Here is a 14,147-nt window from a genome sequence, read left to right as displayed (position 1 = left end):
TGCCTTCCGTTTTTTTTCGTGTGATGAAGGCAATTTACCATGTGCCTTCCGTTTTTTTTTCGTGTGATAAAGGCAATTTACCATGTGCCTGCCGTTTTTCTTAGATAGGATGAAGGCAATTTACCATGTGCCTTCCGTTTTTTTTAGTGTGATGAAGGCAATTTACCATGTGCCTTCCGTTTTTTTTGTGTGATGAAAGCAATTTACCATGTGCCTACCGTTTTGTTCGTGTGATGAAGGCAATTTACCATGTGCCTGCCGTTTTTTTTGTGTGATGAAAGCAATTTACCATGTGCCTACCGTTTTGTTCGTGTGATGAAGGCAATTTACCATGTGCCTTCCGTTTTTTTTGTGTGATGAAAGCAATTTACCATGTGCCTGCCGTTTTTTTGTGTGATGAAGGCAATTTACCATGTGCCTTCCGTTTTTTTTGTGTGATGAAAGCAATTTACCATGTGCCTACCGTTTTGTTCGTGTGATGAAGGCAATTTACCATGTGCCTGCCGTTTTTTTTGTGTGATGAAAGCAATTTACCATGTGCCTGCCGTTTTTTTTCGTGTGATAAAGGCAATTTACCATGTGCCTACCGTTTTTCTTAGTGTGATGAAGGCAATTTACCATGTGCCTACCGTTTTTCTTAGTGTGATGAAGGCAATTTACCATGTGCCTTCCGTTTTTTTTCGTGTGATGAAGGCAATTTACCATGTGCCTGCCGTTTTTCTTAGTGTGATGAAGGCAATTTACCATGTGCCTACCGTTTTTCTTAGTGTGATGAAGGCAATTTACCATGTGCCTTCCGTTTTTTTTCGTGTGATGAAGGCAATTTACCATGTGCCTTCCGTTTTTTTTTTCGTGTGATAAAGGCAATTTACCATGTGCCTGCCGTTTTTTTTTCGTGTGATAAAGGCAATTTACCATGTGCCTACCGTTTTTCTTAGTGTGATGAAGGCAATTTACCATGTGCCTTCCGTTTTTTTTTTCGTGTGATGAAGGCAATTTACCATGTGCCTTCCGTTTTTCTTAGTGTGATGAAGGCAATTTACCATGTGCCTGCCGTTTTTTTTCGTGTGATAAAGGCAATTTACCATGTGCCTGCCGTTTTTTTTTCGTGTGATAAAGGCAATTTACCATGTGCCTACCGTTTTTCTTAGTGTGATGAAGGCAATTTACCATGTGCCTTCCGTTTTTTTGTGTGATGAAAGCAATTTACCATGTGCCTACCGTTTTTTTCGTGTGATGAAGGCAATTTACCATGTGCCTACCGTTTTTTTCGTGTGATGAAGGCAACTTACCATGTGCCTACCGTTTTTTTCGTGTGATGAAGGCAATTTACCATGTGCCTGCCGTTTTTTTTCGTGTGATACAGGCAATTTACCATGTGCCTACCGTTTTTCTTAGTGTGATGAAGGCAATTTACCATGTGCCTACCGTTTTTCTTAGTGTGATGAAGGCAATTTACCATGTGCCTACCGTTTTTCTTAGTGTGATGAAGGCAATTTACCATGTGCCTACCGTTTTTTTCGTGTGATGAAGGCAATTTACCATGTGCCTGCCGTTTTTTTTTTCGTGTGATAAAGGCAATTTACCGTGTGCCTACCGTTTTTCTTAGTGTGATGAAGGCAATTTACCATGTGCCTTCCGTTTTTTTTGTGTGATGAAGGCAATTTACAATGTGCCTACCGTTTTTCTTAGTGTGATGAAGGCAATTTACCATGTGCCTACCGTTTTTCTTAGTGTGATGAAGGCAATTTACCATGTGCCTGCCGTTTTTTTTCGTGTGATAAAGGCAATTTACCATGTGCCTACCGTTTTGTTCGTGTGATGAAGGCAATTTACCATGTGCCTGCCGTTTTTTTTCGTGTGATAAAGGCAATTTACCATGTGCCTACCGTTTTTCTTAGTGTGATGAAGGCAATTTACCATGTGCCTTCCGTTTTTTTTCGTGTGATGAAGGCAATTTACCATGTGCCTGCCGTTTTTTTTCGTGTGATAAAGGCAATTTACCATGTGCCTACCGTTTTTCTTAGTGTGATGAAGGCAATTTACCATGTGCCTTCCGTTTTTTTTCGTGTGATAAAGGCAATTTACCATGTGCCTGCCGTTTTTTTTCATGTGATAAAGGCAATTTACCATGTGCCTACCGTTTTTTTAGTGTGATAAAGGCAATTTACCATGTGCCTGCCGTTTTTTTTCATGTGATAAAGGCAATTTACCATGTGCCTACCGTTTTTCTTAGTGTGATGAAGGCAATTTACCATGTGCCTACCGTTTTTCTTAGTGTGATGAATGCAATTTACCATGTGCCTACCGTTTTTCTTAGTGTGATGAAGGCAATTTACCATGTGCCTTCCGTTTTTTTGTGTGATGAAAGCAATTTACCATGTGCCTACCGTTTTTTTCGTGTGATGAAGGCAATTTACCATGTGCCTGCCGTTTTTTTTTTCGTGTGATAAAGGCAATTTACCATGTGCCTGCCGTTTTTTTTCGTGTGATAAAGACAATTTACCATGTGCCTACCGTTTTTCTTAGTGTGATGAAGGCAATTTACCATGTGCCTACCGTTTTTCTTAGTGTGATGAAGGCAATTTACCATGTGCCTACCGTTTTTTTTCCTGTGATAAAGGCAATTTACCATGTGCCTACCGTTTTTCTTAGTGTGATGAAGGCAATTTACCATGTGCCTACCGTTTTTCTTAGTGTGATGAAGGCAATTTACCATGTGCCTACCGTTTTTCTTAGTGTGATGAAGGCAATTTACCATGTGCCTTCCGTTTTTTTGTGTGATGAAAGCAATTTACCATGTGCCTTCCGTTTTTTTCGTGTGATAAAGGCAATTTACCATGTGCCTGCCGTTTTTTTTTTCGTGTGATAAAGGCAATTTACCATGTGCCTGCCGTTTTTTTTCGTGTGATAAAGGCAATTTACCATGTGCCTACCGTTTTTCTTAGTGTGATGAAGGCAATTTACCATGTGCCTGCCGTTTTTTTTCGTGTGATGAAGGCAATTTACCATGTGCCTACCGTTTTTCTTAGTGTGATGAAGGCAATTTACCATGTGCCTACCGTTTTTCTTAGTGTGATGAAGGCAATTTACCATGTGCCTACCGTTTTTCTTAGTGTGATGAAGGCAATTTACCATGTGCCTACCGTTTTTCTTAGTGTGATGAAGGCAATTTACCATGTGCCTTCCGTTTTTTTGTGTGATGAAAGCAATTTACCATGTGCCTACCGTTTTTTTCGTGTGATGAGGGCAATTTACCATGTGCCTGCCGTTTTTTTTCGTGTGATAAAGGCAATTTACCATGTGCCTGCCGTTTTTTTTCGTGTGATGAAGGCAATTTACCATGTGCCTACCGTTTTTCTTAGTGTGATGAAGGCAATTTACCATGTGCCTGCCGTTTTTTTCGTGTGATGAAGGCAATTTACCATGTGCCTACCGTTTTTCTTAGTGTGATGAAGGCAATTTACCATGTGCCAACCGTTTTTCTTAGTGTGATGAAGGCAATTTACCATGTGCCTACCGTTTTTCTTAGTGTGATGAAGGCAATTTAACATGTGCCTACCGTTTTTCTTAGTGTGATGAAGGCAATTTACCATGTGCCTACCGTTTTTCTTAGTGTTATGAAGGCAATTTACCATGTGCCTTCCGTTTTTTTTGTGTGATGAAAGCAATTTACCATGTGCCTACCGTTTTTTTCGTGTGATGAAGGCAATTACCATGTGCCTGCCGTTTTTTTTCGTGTGATAAAGGCAATTTACCATGTGCCTGCCGTTTTTTTTTGTGTGATGAAGGCAATTTACCATGTGCCTACCGTTTTTCTTAGTGTGATGAAGGCAATTTACCATGTGCCTGCCGTTTTTTTTTCGTGTGATAAAGGCAATTTACCATGTGCCTACCGTTTTTCTTAGTGTGATGAAGGCAATTTACCATGTGCCTACCGTTTTTCTTAGTGTGATGAAGGCAATTTACCATGTGCCTTCCGTTTTTCTTAGTGTGATGAAGGCAATTTACCATGTGCCTACCGTTTTTTTCGTGTAATAAAAGCAATTTACCATGTGCCTTCCGTTTTTCTTAGTGTGATGAAGGCAATTTACCATGTGCCTACCGTTTTTCTTAGCGTGATGAAGGCAATTTACCATGTGCCTTCCGTTTTTCTTAGTGTGATGAAGGCAATTTACCATGTGCCTACCGTTTTTTTCGTGTAATAAAAGCAATTTACCATGTACCTACCGTTTTTTTCGTGTGATGAAGGCAATTTACCATGTGCCTGCCGTTTTTTTTTTCGTGTGATAAAGGCAATTTACCATGTGCCTGCCGTTTTTTTTCGTGTGATAAAGGCAATTTACCATGTGCCTACCGTTTTTCTTAGTGTGATGAAGGCAATTTACCATGTGCCTGCCGTTTTTTTCGTGTGATGAAGGCAATTTACCATGTGCCTACCGTTTTTCTTAGTGTGATGAAGGCAATTTACCATGTGCCTACCGTTTTTCTTAGTGTGATGAAGGCAATTTACCATGTGCCTACCGTTTTTCTTAGTGTGATGAAGGCAATTTACCATGTGCCTACCGTTTTTCTTAGTGTGATGAAGGCAATTTACCATGTGCCTTCCGTTTTTTTTGTGTGATGAAAGCAATTTACCATGTGCCTACCGTTTTTTTCGTGTGATGAAGGCAATTTACCATGTGCCTACCGTTTTTCTTAGTGTGATGAAGGCAATTTACCATGTGCCTTCCGTTTTTCTTAGTGTGATGAAGGCAATTTACCATGTGCCTTCCGTTTTTTTTCGTGTGATAAAGGCAATTTACCATGTGCCTGCCGTTTTTCTTAGATAGGATGAAGGCAATTTACCATGTGCCTTCCGTTTTTTTTTAGTGTGATGAAGGCAATTTACCATGTGCCTTCCGTTTTTTTTTGTGTGATGAAAGCAATTTACCATGTGCCTACCGTTTTGTTCGTGTGATGAAGGCAATTTACCATGTGCCTGCCGTTTTTTTTGTGTGATGAAAGCAATTTACCATGTGCCTACCGTTTTGTTCGTGTGATGAAGGCAATTTACCATGTGCCTTCCGTTTTTTTTGTGTGATGAAAGCAATTTACCATGTGCCTGCCGTTTTTTTGTGTGATGAAGGCAATTTACCATGTGCCTTCCGTTTTTTTTGTGTGATGAAAGCAATTTACCATGTGCCTACCGTTTTGTTCGTGTGATGAAGGCAATTTACCATGTGCCTGCCGTTTTTTTTGTGTGATGAAAGCAATTTACCATGTGCCTGCCGTTTTTTTGTGTGATGAAGGCAATTTACCATGTGCCTTCCGTTTTTTGTGTGTGATGAAAGCAATTTACCATGTGCCTACCGTTTTGTTCGTGTGATGAAGGCAATTTACCATGTGCCTGCCGTTTTTTTTTCGTGTGATAAAGGCAATTTACCATGTGCCTACCGTTTTTCTTAGTGTGATGAAGGCAATTTACCATGTGCCTTCCGTTTTTTTTCGTGTGATGAAGGCAATTTAACCATGTGCCTGCCGTTTTTTTTTCGTGTGATAAAGGCAATTTACCATGTGCCTGCCGTTTTTTTTCGTGTGATGAAGGCAATTTACCATGTGCCTACCGTTTTTCTTAGTGTGATGAAGGCAATTTACCATGTGCCTTCCGTTTTTTTCGTGTGATGAAGGCAATTACCATGTGCCTTCCGTTTTCTTAGTGTGATGAAGGCAATTTACCATGTGCCTGCCGTTTTTTTCGTGTGATAAAGCAATTTACCATGTGCCTGCCGTTTTTTTTTTCGTGTGATAAAGGCAATTTACCATGTGCCTACCGTTTTTCTTAGTGTGATGAAGGCAATTTACCATGTGCCTTCCGTTTTTTTTGTGTGATGAAAGCAATTTACCATGTGCCTACCGTTTTTTTCGTGTGATGAAGGCAATTTACCATGTGCCTACCGTTTTTTTTCGTGTGATGAAGGCAACTTACCATGTGCCTACCGTTTTTTTCGTGTGATGAAGGCAATTTACCATGTGCCTGCCGTTTTTTTTCGTGTGATACAGGCAATTTACCATGTGCCCTACCGTTTTTCTTAGTGTGATGAAGGCAATTTACCATGTGCCTACCGTTTTTCTTAGTGTGATGAAGGCAATTTACCATGTGCCTACCGTTTTTTCTTAGTGTGATGAAGGCAATTTACCATGTGCCTTCCGTTTTTTTGTGTGATGAAGGCAATTTACAATGTGCCTCCGTTTTTTTAGTGTGATGAAGGCAATTTACCATGTGCCTCCGTTTTTTTGTGTGATGAAGGCAATTTACATGTGCCTACCGTTTTCTTAGTGTGATGAAGGCAATTTACCATGTGCCTACCGTTTTTTTCGTGTGATGAAGGCAATTTACCATGTGCCTGCCGTTTTTTTTCGTTGATACAGGCAATTTACAATGTGCCTACCGTTTTTCTTAGTGTGATGAAGGCAATTTACCATGTGCCTCCGTTTTTTTGTGTGATGAAGGCAATTTACAATGTGCCTACCGTTTTTCTTAGTGTGATGAAGGCAATTTACCATGTGCCTACCGTTTTTTCTTAGTGTGATGAAGGCAATTTTACCATGTGCCTGCCGTTTTTTTCGTGTGATAAAGGCAATTTACCATGTGCCTACCGTTTTTTCGTGTGATGAAGGCAATTTACCATGTGCCTGCCGTTTTTTTCGTGTGATAAAGGCAATTTACCATGTGCCTACCGTTTTTCTTAGTGTGATGAAGGCAATTTACCATGTGCCTTCCGTTTTTTTTCGTGTGATGAAGGCAATTTACCATGTGCCTGCCGTTTTTTCGTGTGATAAAGGCCAATTTACCATGTGCCTACCGTTTTCTTAGTGTGATGAAGGCAATTTACCATGTGCCTTCCGTTTTTTTCGTGTGATAAAGGCAATTTACCATGTGCCTACCGTTTTTTTCAGTGTGATGAAGGCAATTTACCATGTGCCTACCGTTTTTCTTAGTGTGATGAAGGCAATTTACCATGTGCCTTCCGTTTTTTTTCGTGTGATAAAGGCAATTTACCATGTGCCTGCCGTTTTTTTCATGTGATAAGGCAATTTACCATGTGCCTACGTTTTTCTTAGTGTGATGAAGGCAATTTACCATGTGCCTACCGTTTTCTTAGTGTGATGAATGCAATTTACCATGTGCCTACCGTTTTTCTTAGTGTGATGAAGGCAATTTACCATGTGCCTCCGTTTTTTTTGTGTGATGAAAGCAATTTACCATGTGCCTACCGTTTTTTTTCGTGTGATGAAGGCAATTTACCATGTGCCTGCCGTTTTTTTTTCGTGTGATAAAGGCAATTACCATGTGCCTGCCGTTTTTTTTCGTGTGATGAAGGACAATTTACCATGTGCCTACCGTTTTTCGTGTGATGAAGGCAATTTACCATGTGCCTACCGTTTTTTTTCCTGTGATAAAGGCAATTTACCATGTGCCTACCGTTTTCTTAGTGTGATGAAGGCAATTTACCATGTGCCTACCGTTTTTTCTTAGTGTGATGAAGGCAATTTACCATGTGCCTACCGTTTTTCTTAGTGTGATGAAGGCAATTTACCATGTGCCTCCGTTTTTTTGTGTGATGAAGGCAATTTACCATGTGCCTACCGTTTTTTTCGTGTGATGAAGGCAATTTACCATGTGCCTGCCGTTTTTTTTCGTGTGATAAAGGCAATTTACCATGTGCCTGCCGTTTTTTTTCGTGTGATAAAGGCAATTTACCATGTGCCTACCGTTTTTCTTAGTGTGATGAAGGCAATTTACCATGTGCCTGCCGTTTTTTTTCGTGTGATGAAGGCAATTTACCATGTGCCTACCGTTTTTCTTAGTGTGATGAAGGCAATTTACCATGTGCCTACCGTTTTTCTTAGTGTGATGAAGGCAATTTACCATGTGCCTACCGTTTTTCTTAGTGTGATGAAGGCAATTTACCATGTGCCTTCCGTTTTTTTGTGTGATGAAAGCAATTTACCATGTGCCTACCGTTTTTTTCGTGTGATGAAGGCAATTTACCATGTGCCTGCCGTTTTTTTTTCGTGTGATAAAGGCAATTTACCATGTGCCTGCCGTTTTTTTCGTGTGATGAAGGCAATTTACCATGTGCCTACCGTTTTCTTAGTGTGATGAAGGCAATTTACCATGTGCCTGCCGTTTTTCTTAGTGTGATGAAGGCAATTTACCATGTGCCTACCGTTTTTCTTAGTGTGATGAAGGCAATTTACCATGTGCCAACCGTTTTTCTTAGTGTGATGAAGGCAATTTACCATGTGCCTACCGTTTTTCTTAGTGTGATGAAGGCAATTTAACATGTGCCTACCGTTTTTCTTAGTGTGATGAAGGCAATTTACCATGTGCCTACCGTTTTTCTTAGTGTTATGAAGGCAATTTACCATGTGCCTTCCGTTTTTTTTGTGTGATGAAAGCAATTTACCATGTGCCTACCGTTTTTTTCGTGTGATGAAGGCAATTTACCATGTGCCTACCGTTTTTTTTCGTGTGATAAAGGCAATTTACCATGTGCCTGCCGTTTTTTTTTGTGTGATGAAGGCAATTTACCATGTGCCTACCGTTTTTCTTAGTGTGATAAAGGCAATTTTACCATGTGCCTGCCGTTTTTTTTTCGTGTGATAAAGGCAATTTACCATGTGCCTACCGTTTTTCTTAGTGTGATGAAGGCAATTTACCATGCCTACCGTTTTTTCTTAGTGTGATGAAGGCAATTTACCATGTGCCTTCCGTTTTTCTTAGTGTGATGAAGGCAATTTACCATGTGCCTACCGTTTTTTTCGTGTAATAAAAGCAATTTACCATGTGCCTTCCTTTTCTTAGTGTGATGAAGGCAATTTACCATGTGCCTACCGTTTTTCTTAGCGTGATGAAGGCAATTTACCATGTGCCTTCCGTTTTTCTTAGTGTGATGAAGGCAATTTACCATGTGCCTACCGTTTTTTTCGTGTAATAAAAGCAATTTACCATGTGCCTACCGTTTTTTTCGTGTGATGAAGGCAATTTTACCATGTGCCTGCCGTTTTTTTTTTCGTGTGATAAAGGCAATTTACCATGTGCCTGCCGTTTTTTTTCGTGTGATAAAGGCAATTTACCATGTGCCTACCGTTTTTCTTAGTGTGATGAAGGCAATTTACCATGTGCCTGCCGTTTTTTTTCGTGTGATGAAGGCAATTTACCATGTGCCTACCGTTTTTCTTAGTGTGATGAAGGCAATTTACCATGTGCCTACCGTTTTTCTTAGTGTGATGAAGGCAATTTACCATGTGCCTACCGTTTTTCTTAGTGTGATGAAGGCAATTTACCATGTGCCTACCGTTTTTCTTAGTGTGATGAAGGCAATTTACCATGTGCCTTCCGTTTTTTTTGTGTGATGAAAGCAATTTACCATGTGCCTACCGTTTTTTTCGTGTGATGAAGGCAATTTACCATGTGCCTACCGTTTTTCTTAGTGTGATGAAGGCAATTTACCATGTGCCTTCCGTTTTTCTTAGTGTGATGAAGGCAATTTACCATGTGCCTACCGTTTTTTTCGTGTAATAAAAGCAATTTACCATGTGCCTTCCGTTTTTCTTAGTGTGATGAAGGCAATTTACCATGTGCCTACCGTTTTTCTTAGTGTGATGAAGGCAATTTACCATGTGCCTACCGTTTTTCTTAGTGTGATGAAGGCAATTTACCATGTGCCTGCCGTTTTTTTTTTCGTGTGATAAAGGCAATTTACCATGTGCCTGCCGTTTTTTTTTCGTGTGATAAAGACAATTTACCATGTGCCTACCGTTTTTCTTAGTGTGATGAAGGCAATTTACCATGTGCCTACCGTTTTTCTTAGTGTGATGAAGGCAATTTACCATGTGCCTACCGTTTTTTTTCCTGTGATAAAGGCAATTTACCATGTGCCTACCGTTTTTCTTAGTGTGATGAAGGCAATTTACCATGTGCCTACCGTTTTTCTTAGTGTGATGAAGGCAATTTACCATGTGCCTACCGTTTTTCTTAGTGTGATGAAGGCAATTTACCATGTGCCTTCCGTTTTTTTGTGTGATGAAAGCAATTTACCATGTGCCTGCCGTTTTTTTCGTGTGATGAAGGCAATTTACCATGTGCCTGCCGTTTTTTTTTTCGTGTGATAAAGGCAATTTACCATGTGCCTGCCGTTTTTTTCGTGTGATAAAGGCAATTTACCATGTGCCTACCGTTTTTCTTAGTGTGATGAAGGCAATTTACCATGTGCCTGCCGTTTTTTTTCGTGTGATGAAGGCAATTTACCATGTGCCTACCGTTTTTCTTAGTGTGATGAAGGCAATTTACCATGTGCCTACCGTTTTTCTTAGTGTGATGAAGGCAATTTACCATGTGCCTACCGTTTTTCTTAGTGTGATGAAGGCAATTTACCATGTGCCTACCGTTTTCTTAGTGTGATGAAGGCAATTTACCATGTGCCTTCCGTTTTTTTTGTGTGATGAAAGCAATTTACCATGTGCCTACCGTTTTTTTCGTGTGATGAAGGCAATTTACCATGTGCCTGCCGTTTTTTTCGTGTGATAAAGGCAATTTACCATGTGCCTGCCGTTTTTTTTTCGTGTGATGAAGGCAATTTACCATGTGCCTACCGTTTTTCTTAGTGTGATGAAGGCAATTTACATGTGCCTGCCGTTTTTTTCGTGTGATGAAGGCAATTTACCATGTGCCTACCGTTTTTCTTAGTGTGATGAAGGCAATTTACCATGTGCCAACCGTTTTTCTTAGTGTGATGAAGGCAATTTACCATGTGCCTACCGTTTTTCTTAGTGTGATGAAGGCAATTTAACATGTGCCTACCGTTTTTCTTAGTGTGATGAAGGCAATTTACCATGTGCCTACCGTTTTTCTTAGTGTTATGAAGGCAATTTACCATGTGCCTTCCGTTTTTTTTGTGTGATGAAAGCAATTTACCATGTGCCTACCGTTTTTTTCGTGTGATGAAGGCAATTTACCATGTGCCTACCGTTTTTTTTTCGTGTGATAAAGGCAATTTACCATGTGCCTGCCGTTTTTTTTTGTGTGATGAAGGCAATTTACCATGTGCCTACCGTTTTTCTTAGTGTGATGAAGGCAATTTACCATGTGCCTGCCGTTTTTTTTCGTGTGATAAAGGCAATTTACCATGTGCCTGCCGTTTTTTTTTCGTGTGATAAAGGCAATTTACCATGTGCCTACCGTTTTTCTTAGTGTGATGAAGGCAATTTACCATGTGCCTACCGTTTTTCTTAGTGTGATGAAGGCAATTTACCATGTGCCTTCCGTTTTTCTTAGTGTGATGAAGGCAATTTACCATGTGCCTACCGTTTTTTTCGTGTAATAAAAGCAATTTACCATGTGCCTTCCGTTTTTCTTAGTGTGATGAAGGCAATTTACCATGTGCCTACCGTTTTTCTTAGCGTGATGAAGGCAATTTACCATGTGCCTTCCGTTTTTCTTAGTGTGATGAAGGCAATTTACCATGTGCCTACCGTTTTTTTCGTGTAATAAAAGCAATTTACCATGTGCCTACCGTTTTTTTCGTGTGATGAAGGCAATTTACCATGTGCCTGCCGTTTTTTTTTTCGTGTGATAAAGGCAATTTACCATGTGCCTGCCGTTTTTTTCGTGTGATAAAGGCAATTTACCATGTGCCTACCGTTTTTCTTAGTGTGATGAAGGCAATTTACCATGTGCCTGCCGTTTTTTTTCGTGTGATGAAGGCAATTTACCATGTGCCTACCGTTTTTCTTAGTGTGATGAAGGCAATTTACCATGTGCCTACCGTTTTTCTTAGTGTGATGAAGGCAATTTACCATGTGCCTACCGTTTTTCTTAGTGTGATGAAGGCAATTTACCATGTGCCTTCCGTTTTTTTTGTGTGATGAAAGCAATTTACCATGTGCCTACCGTTTTTTTCGTGTGATGACGGCAATTTACCATGTGCCTACCGTTTTTCTTAGTGTGATGAAGGCAATTTACCATGTGCCTTCCGTTTTTCTTAGTGTGATGAAGGCAATTTACCATGTGCCTACCGTTTTTTTTTCGTGTAATAAAAGCAATTTACCATGTGCCTTCCGTTTTTCTTAGTGTGATGAAGGCAATTTACCATGTGCCTACCGTTTTTCTTAGCGTGATGAAGGCAATTTACCATGTGCCTTCCGTTTTTCTTAGTGTGATGAAGGCAATTTACCATGTGCCTACCGTTTTTTTCGTGTAATAAAAGCAATTTACCATGTGCCTACCGTTTTTCTTAGTGTGATGAAGGAAATTTACCATGTGCCTACCGTTTTTTTCGTGTAATAAAAGCAATTTACCATGTGCCTTCCGTTTTTCTTAATGTGATGAAGGCAATTTACCATGTGCCTACCGTTTTTCTTAGTGTGATGAAGGCAATTTACCATGTGCCTTCCGTTTTTCTTAGTGTGATGAAGGCAATTTACCATGTGCCTACCGTTTTTTTCGCGTGATGAAGGCAATTTACCATGTGCCTACCGTTTTTTTCGTGTAATAAAAGCAATTTACCATGTGCCTTCCGTTTTTCTTAGTGTGATGAAGGTAATTTACCATGTGCCTACCGTTTTTCTTAGTGTGATGAAGGCAATTTACCATGTGCCTTCCGTTTTTCTTAGTGTGATGAAGGCAATTTACCATGTGCCTTCCGTTTTTTTTTCGTGTGATCAAGGCAATTTACCATGTGCCTACCGTTTTTCTTAGTGTGATGAAGGCAATTTACCATTGATGTGATGAAGGCAATTTACCACGTGCCTACCGTTTTTTCGTTCGGTGGAGGCAATTTTCTGAGTTTCTTGTGTTTTAATCGGTTTATCGCTTAGTGGTAATTGGTGGTTGATGGTAATTGGTATTAATTAGTGGTTGGTCGTAATTGGTGGTAATTAATGGTTGGTCGTAATTAGTGGTTGGTGGTAATTAGTGGTTGGTGGTAATTGGTGGTTGGTCGTAATTGGTGGTAATTAATGGTTGGTCGTAATTAGTGGTTGGTGGTAATTAGAGGCTGGTCGTAATTGGTGGTAATTAGTGGTTGGTAGTAATTAGTGGTTGGTGGAAATTAGTGGTTGGTAGTAATTGGTGGTAATTAGTGGTTGGTGGTAATTAGTGGTTGGTGGTAATTAGTGGTTGGTGGTAATTAGTGGTTGGTGGTAATTAGTGGTTGGTGGTATTTAGTGGTTGGTGGTAATTGGTGGTAATTAGTGGTTGGTGGTATTTAGTGGTTGGTGGTAATTGGTGGTAATTAGTGGTTGGTGGTATTTAGTGGTTGGTGATAATTGGTGGTAATTAGTGGTTGGTGGTAATTTGTGGTAATTGGTTGTAATTAGTGGTTGGTGGTAATAAGTGGTGATATTTTCACTTACAGGTTTTACCATTATATTGTTAAAAGTTTAGTTTTTATTACACAGATTTTGGGTAATGTTAAAAATTGATGTTTATCATAGGATGTTAAATCACAAATTATGTTTTAAATACGATTAATGATAATCAGGTAGGAGAGTAGTGGTTTCGACCCTATTAAAATAGTAATAGCAAAATTTATTTCAGGCATCAATCGTGGTGTAGATTTCTCATCTCAGTTGCATTTCTGCTTCGAACTCCTAGAGAGCATAAGAGCTGATTCTCTTGTAGCAGTGGAAACGGTGGAGCAACTTACTTGATTGGGCACAGACTACAATCTAGTACGATGCTCGCCAGCGAACAGTTGTATTGTATTTGCGAAACACCAATTTTACTATGTGTACACATGCAATTACAAAGTGCTGCATTTTAAAAATGAATAAAAACGAAATGTTTAATTTATTGTCCCATCCAGGATCGTGTTGAATTGTTTCTTTATTCGCAGTGCTGACTTTCACGCTGACTTTCATCTAATATATAAAAAATATTTACTAATAAAATTATAACATTGTACATATATTATGTATATCTTATGGTAAGTAGAAGTAGTTGTATATGCAAAAAACCTACTATATTGGATCATATATATAAAAAAACTTACTATATTAGATCATATATATGTAAAAAAACCTACTATATTGGAACAAATATATAAAAAGCTTACTATATTCGATCATATATATGCAAAAACCTACTATTAGATCATATA

At 39.4% G+C, this 14,147-nt stretch overlaps 1 long non-coding RNA gene across 1 annotated transcript; it reads left to right on the top strand.

Moving 5' to 3' along the window:
* Positions 1 to 12,006: 12,006 nt before the first annotated feature.
* On the top strand, positions 12,007 to 13,836 carry LOC149724391 (uncharacterized). Its single transcript, XR_016386711.1, has 2 exons — positions 12,007 to 13,529; positions 13,586 to 13,836. It is a non-coding gene; the product is annotated as an uncharacterized LOC149724391 (long non-coding RNA).
* The last annotated feature ends 311 nt before the right edge of the window (positions 13,837 to 14,147 follow it).

Source organism: Ciona robusta, unplaced genomic scaffold (assembly GCF_009617815.1).
Source record: "Ciona robusta unplaced genomic scaffold, ASM961781v2 AP042732.1".
In the NCBI taxonomy this organism is placed as follows: Eukaryota; Metazoa; Chordata; class Ascidiacea; order Phlebobranchia; family Cionidae; genus Ciona; species Ciona robusta.
Note: the sequence above shows the minus strand (reverse complement) of the source record. Positions and strands in the feature narration are given on the sequence as shown.